The sequence below is a fragment of the Rhodnius prolixus genome, unplaced genomic scaffold, assembly GCF_049639745.1.
Source record: "Rhodnius prolixus isolate KJV_2025 unplaced genomic scaffold, Rpr scaffold_13, whole genome shotgun sequence".
NCBI classification, from domain to species: domain Eukaryota; kingdom Metazoa; phylum Arthropoda; class Insecta; order Hemiptera; family Reduviidae; genus Rhodnius; species Rhodnius prolixus.
In genome coordinates, this window is record NW_027411583.1 from 720,517 (window position 1) to 727,060 (window position 6,544).

Below are 6,544 nucleotides of genomic sequence, written 5' to 3' on the forward strand. Positions count from 1 at the left end.
CATGGATGTTAAGGTTTAGAGGTTCGATCAAATGAATCGCCATCGAACGATCAAAACCTGCATGTACGGAAGTTCTAGAACCAGAACCAGCAATGCCTATTGTTCCACCAACGATCCTCCCACGATAAAACAGACTCCAATTTCCAATGCTTTTCGGGGATTGACCTCTTCAAGAGGAACGGGGTGTGTGGGGTGCCCACTGCAGATATTTCAAGTTGCCTACCCCGGCAACAAAAAGATTGACAAGAAGATGACTAGAAAAAGACTTGAATTCTAACTTTCTTGGTTGTTGTATCATGTGCGAGCTCGCACGCGTTTACGATATTAACTGTTCGGTTTAGCACTCAATAGTTTAGAGTTATGTTCTTTTTATTGTACACTTAAGCCTACTGATTTCGAACATTATATTTTGTTAATGTGATTGAAAGTTGGGAGTTATTTTTTTGGTGTATTCATTATAACCCCTGGTGATAAGAGGGTCGGTGCCAGAGTGGATAAACATATAATAATAAATATAACTATAATAATGAAAGAAAATGTAAATGATATAAAATAATAATAATATTGGAGAATTAGATTTTGTTGATAAACTTTTTCTTTTGTTTGTGTTGGCAATAATGTAAATGTAAACAGATGGAAGGAGCTGAGTTAGTAGTTCTATCGTTCTATGAAACCTACTAGTTAAAAATCTTGGGCATGCGAACGTTTAGCTCGTAGTAAGTGTACTTGTGTTTTTTTTTACAGTTTTGAATTAAGCAATTCAATTAAATACCCTAAAAGTGCGATTACTGGCTGATGTATATTATCGTTGTAATAAAGACCTGATATTAGTGAACAGTTAATGCAAATAGATCGGAGGTTGAGTTTGAATTTGGGAAGAAAATTATCAGTTTAATTTGTACATTTAAAGTTTAGGTTTTACTTGTTCAGATGTAGACGTCTTGTAATTGGACATGTGGTATTCCATACGTAACATATACATAGTTTTCAAACTGCGAACAAAGGAAAATGGGAGAAAAATGATATTGCTTCAAACTGAAAGTTAATTTAATCAGTAAGTACACTTTTAATAGATTAATTACACAATACGATGGAATAAAAAATGTTAAATTATCCATCCAATTTAAAGAGGTATTTTGGCTAAATAAGATAATGTGAATGCTAAAACAAAACAGATTTAAAATGATATTTTTGTTATTAAGTAAACAAGAGTAATTAGTCCAAAAATTAAGTCACTTAACTTACACTTAAAAATTAATTTTCTATTGTATTTATTTTTTCTTTTAGTTCAGAAGAAAAAGATTTAATTTATTCTGAACAATTGAAGGAACTGTCTTATAGAAATTAAAGTAAGTTCATTTATTACTAACGAAAGTACATTTATTACTTTATTCTGGGTTGATGTGCGTTATATTAAGACATTGGAAAGACAATAGTGAAAGGGTTGATCACCAGAAAGTGCAAGAAAAAGCGTAGCATATTGTTTAAAAATACCCAACTTTGGCCATTTTTATTCTATAAAAGATAAAATTCGCAAACTTTCTGTAAAATACAGGGCATATCCTCGTTTGCAAGTCTAAACTTGTACAACTACATAGGTTTTCAGAAAAGTAGTTGCAAAATGATTCTTCTAGTTAACTTTTTTGTAAACGCGTAAACCGATATTCATGAATGAGAAGGTGTCACTCGATTCGGTTCTTTTAGTATGTTCTTATAAACAGGGCTGTTATTTAACAATTTTTAAACATTGAATTGAAATATATATTGAAATGTGTTCTGTTAAATTGGACTGTTAAGAGGCAAGCCGCATCGTTTTTAATATCAAAATTTCATTAAAAGTATTAAAATATTAGTAAAAACTAATATTAAGTTGTAAGCTCCAAGTGTTATTAATGTATATTTTGTTTTCTTTATCCAGTGCCTTTGTCCTTAGGGTCGTGTCGCCATGCTCTAGCTCGCAGTACCAATCATGGCCATCTGTACGTCATACAAAAGTTGAGGTGATTCGAATCTATTTCTACATTCTATTCAATAAACAAATAAGGAAATCTATGTACCTACCATGCTAACTAGTGGAGCTGTCCATCAGGTAGCCTAATCAATTATTTGTTACATCTAATCAAAACACTTGATTTTTATTGGTAGTATCTTGAATGGAACGTTTATTTATTCTTAACTTGATTAACTGAATTATGATGATTTCCAGATTGAAAACAGCCAATACTGGGAGCACTACCTGCAATACTGTCCATCAAATGAAGATAAAATGAAAAAGACGTTGAGAAAACATCCAGTGAAAATGTACAAATAACTTCTGTCATAAATCAATTACTAAAAAGTGTATTACTTAGTTGTAATATGCATATTTATATCACAAATATCACTAAATAATTATGCGAATTTTTTACTATTGTATAAAAAAAAATGTTCTATTTAGAAGTAGAAAAAAACACTATTGGCACACCTATTTTTTTACATAAATCATATTCTACTATTGTATACATTTATTGAAGGCGCCACGGTAGCCGAGCGGGTTAAGAGGCGAGACCTGCAAAGCTAATATGCATTGTGGTACTGGGTTCGATTCCCGGACTTTAGGCCTTGGATTTTATTTAATGGTTAAATGAGAAATAGTAAAGTACGTTTGCTATTCGCCTCCGTCCACGACACCTAGTAAATGGTAGTTGGACGTTAAGCCCCGCCTGAAAAAATAGGCGATTACTTTACTTTTATACATTTATTGATTATAAAAATTCAAAAAAAGTTTATAACAAAAAACCGAAGAAATTAGAAAGCATGAAATAAAAAATTAGTTCCAGTTTTATTCGTCAGAGAAACCACTTTTCCCGCTTTTTAAATCTTAAAAAAAAATCTTTAACAATAAAATTGAATTAAATTTATAGAACTGCTGGTTAAAGATTTTCTAAACATTTTTTTTTTAAACGCCTTGTCTTAATTGCGTTTTGTTATCTAACGTACGTTTTAACAATGCACCATTCAATACCTACTAAAATTTCAACCCTGATCTCTTTTGGTTGATGGATGCCAAAATAGTCTGGTTTGTTTTATGGTTTCAAAGAAAGCGACTACAGCAATTTACGTTAAACTTTGTACAATTACTGAATATTTCACATTCTATTATTTTTTATTGAAAACTATTATCTGGGATACGGTTCCAAAGAGGTTTTTTGAGAGGAAGTCCAACTCAGCACCTTCACCCTTAGCTACTTATCCTATTCTCATTAACTTATATTGCGATTCAACCACGGAGTAAATATTAAAGATAGTTTATTACTCAACCAAAATTTCAATTTCAAATGAAATCTATCGAGTCAATTTTCAAGAATCACCAAAATGAAGTCGTACGTAATATGTAGCTTTTTATTTTCGTCTTTAAAATTTGAATTACTTTTAAAAACTTGATTCCAAAAATTAATTAGACTAAAACTAGTCTAATTAAAGTAAAATATAACAAACAAAATTGATAATTAGTAATTTATTATCAAAAGTATCGTATGGTCACCGTCCGCATGTGACGTCACAAAGTAGTTCCCAATAAATTAAAAAATATTCTAAGTTTACAAAAACGTTTTTTTTTTTTGCCATAAGTTCATGAAATTCAATATAAGTTGATTGCAAAATTTTTAATGTAGCAGCACATATGAAGCACCTCATGTACGTAACGGTCATTTTTTCCAGTTTTACTCAGCCAGGTAACATCGTAGCTGCAAAGTAAGTTCATTTTCTTAATTAAAACTGAAAATATTCCATCAAATTTTTATTACTATTGATATAATAATACTAAAGCAATAAGGTTACATAAAAATTTATTATTTTACAATTTTTTTTTTATTAAAATAAAAAAAAAAGCTGACTGCTTAACCAACTTGTTCCAACCGGCATGCAATTTAATTTTTTGGAATTCATTAGTTTTTTGTTAATTATCAATCTTTTAACTTCTTTTAAATTGTTTTCATTAATATTTTTAGGATAGTTTGGTTTTTATAATAAAACACGGGAGATTTATTTAAGTTAAAGGTGGCCCTAAAATTTAATTTAATTGAACACAGTTTGGAAGTAGATTATCTGAATACTCTGAGTAAATTTATATACTTTTTTTTTTTTTTTAATAATTTAAATGATTAAAATGAGCTTTAGCATATTAGGTATTTACTAAATTTGAGATAGGTATTAATGTGATTTTAGAATGAGTTCGTGATAAATTAGACTACTTTTCGTTTGCTAATTGGAAAATACTTTAACTTTATGTATAGTTGTTAAGTATCCTCAATCCTTAAACTAATTTTTACTAATATTTGAGTTTTCTGATTGTTACAGATACCAAGTTCGGAAGTGCTAAAATCCCTAGGAGTGATTGTTCACTATTTTTTCAACCCTTTAGACCAACCAAAGTTCAGAGCTTCCTTTTTAGTTTAGCTTTTGTTGTTAATAACAAAAACAACACTCTTACTCTGACACCATATCAGATAACAACATTCACACTATGTTACAACATGTCTCATAACTACATTCTAGGATAAAATCACTTTACACCTAAACAGTTGGTTTGAAACAGATATATTTTTGTTGGTATCAAGAGGAAGAATTCGTCAGATACAATGACGTATTTGATGAGGTAATATAGTGCCCAAGCAAGACATTATTCCGATAATAAAGCAACAACAGCACCAAAGAAAATGACAATTTAGATCTAATTACAAATGTTAAAAATTGCTTTAAATATTCACAAAAAAAGGAAAAATAGAAAATTATTAACGTAATTTTACATAATGATATCGCTTTTTAAATTGCGCATCAACTACTTTAGCAAATTTAGTGCTCAAATCGATATAAGTAGAGTTTAGGTGTTAGTTATTCAATTTTCAGCTTGAAATTAGAATCGAGCTGCTGGCTTTGGTATTACTGAAACATTTTATCACAAAGTTGCGATAAAATAATACTTTAAAAGTTTTTCTCTTTATTCTGTTATGGAGAAGGTATGGTTTAATTATTTACCCAACTCAGTTTCAAAAGTTTGGGTTCAACAGAAGGTAAGCTGACTTGAATTCTACGGGTGGATTTAGGCTTTTTGTAATATTTAATGAGGCTTACAACTTAGTTACGGCTCTTTAAAGGCGTCATCCTCAAGGAGACAGATGCATCTGAGGTGTCATAACTAAGTTGTCGGACTAAACATATGTTATACTAATTATGTTAATCTGAGATATCTGAGCGAATTATGAAAATATTAAACGATCAATAAAAAAAACATTTGGAAACTCTTCCAAAAGCAATTTGGTGGATATTGGAATTCATTTTGAAGGCCCCACTTCTCCTTCCGAACCCACTCAAGAGGAAGTCAACAGATAGTAGACTACTCAACTAGACCTAACGATTCAACGATTTCCTGTTCTCCAAAGACCGAAACCAAAAACGAATTGTAAACCATCAGAGCTAGTTCTTATTTTATACAGCCACTAATTCCATTTCATTTTTTAGCTTACATCACCACATCTTGAGACAAATCTTCCTTCTAATCACCTTAGCTCGGACTCCTAACTCTCTTTTTCATTATAAGGATGCTCCTCTCCATAGCACGTTGTGTACAACGTAAACACCATGTCTGAGCGCCATATAGGAGACGATCCTCTGCAAGCAAATAAAACTCTAGATCCCCATCAATAATTTCGCGGTCTAATCAATAACAGTCCAATGGTTTATGATGCACTGTGAGGAGTTGATACCTACAACTGGGTAGGATACCCTCAATCTGCAGGGGGTTTAGCTGCGTTTAGGCAGTTTGTCAAAATCATCCCTGAAAATTTGTATAACATCTGTAAAAACATTTTTTGTCTCTCCTTGATAGCAATTAGGATAAAGATATATTTATTCTTTTATTCTCTATTAATATCTTTTATTTTCTCTTACATAATAAGGAAGGTGTTTAGATCATGCAAAAATTAAAGATTAGCATAGCTGAGGAACAACATTAGATTTGTTGACAACCTTGTACTACACATCTTCAACTTCTTATAAAAATATAAGTTTTTAGTGATTTACTTATGGAAATCTTAGTTACGTTACTTGTAAATAGTGAAATATCAATACATCTTATGGAGATTTATTAAGAATTTTCCTCGTTTGTTGTACCAATATTATTGTCCCATAATGATTAAAGGACTTTCATAAGATTGATTGGTTCTATTAAACATAGCTTGTGAAGAGAGTGGAATTTATAGGTATATTATTTTGATATTTGCTCTAATTAAATCAAAGAATAAATCAGAAATTGAAGTCCTTATATTTAAATTAAGGAAATTGGGCAACCTTATTAGAAATTCTATACTACATTCTGTTCTTACCTTAAAATTAGGAATAGAAAAAAAAATACATACTAAGGGCACGCCAATTCTATCTAGCGGCAGTAGCTTAAACTAGAAAAATGTAATTACATAATAACTAGTTTTAGTGATTACCGCTAGGTAGCATAAACATGTACTTTGACACTATTAAAATAAACATTCAATAACCTCCTAACCAAACA

At 30.5% G+C, this 6,544-nt stretch overlaps 1 long non-coding RNA gene across 4 annotated transcripts; it reads left to right on the forward strand.

Annotated features, from left to right (window-relative positions):
• Positions 1 to 608: 608 nt before the first annotated feature.
• Positions 609 to 2,499, forward strand: LOC141447845 (uncharacterized). 4 transcript variants are annotated; one of them, XR_012454620.1, is made up of 5 exons: positions 609 to 716; positions 931 to 1,054; positions 1,288 to 1,349; positions 1,934 to 2,089; positions 2,207 to 2,345. It is a non-coding gene; the product is annotated as an uncharacterized lncRNA (long non-coding RNA). The 4 variants fall into 4 exon arrangements; XR_012454619.1 differs by having other exon boundaries at positions 629 to 716; positions 911 to 1,054; positions 1,919 to 2,089; XR_012454617.1 differs by lacking the exon at positions 609 to 716 and having other exon boundaries at positions 824 to 1,054; positions 2,207 to 2,382.
• The last annotated feature ends 4,045 nt before the right edge of the window (positions 2,500 to 6,544 follow it).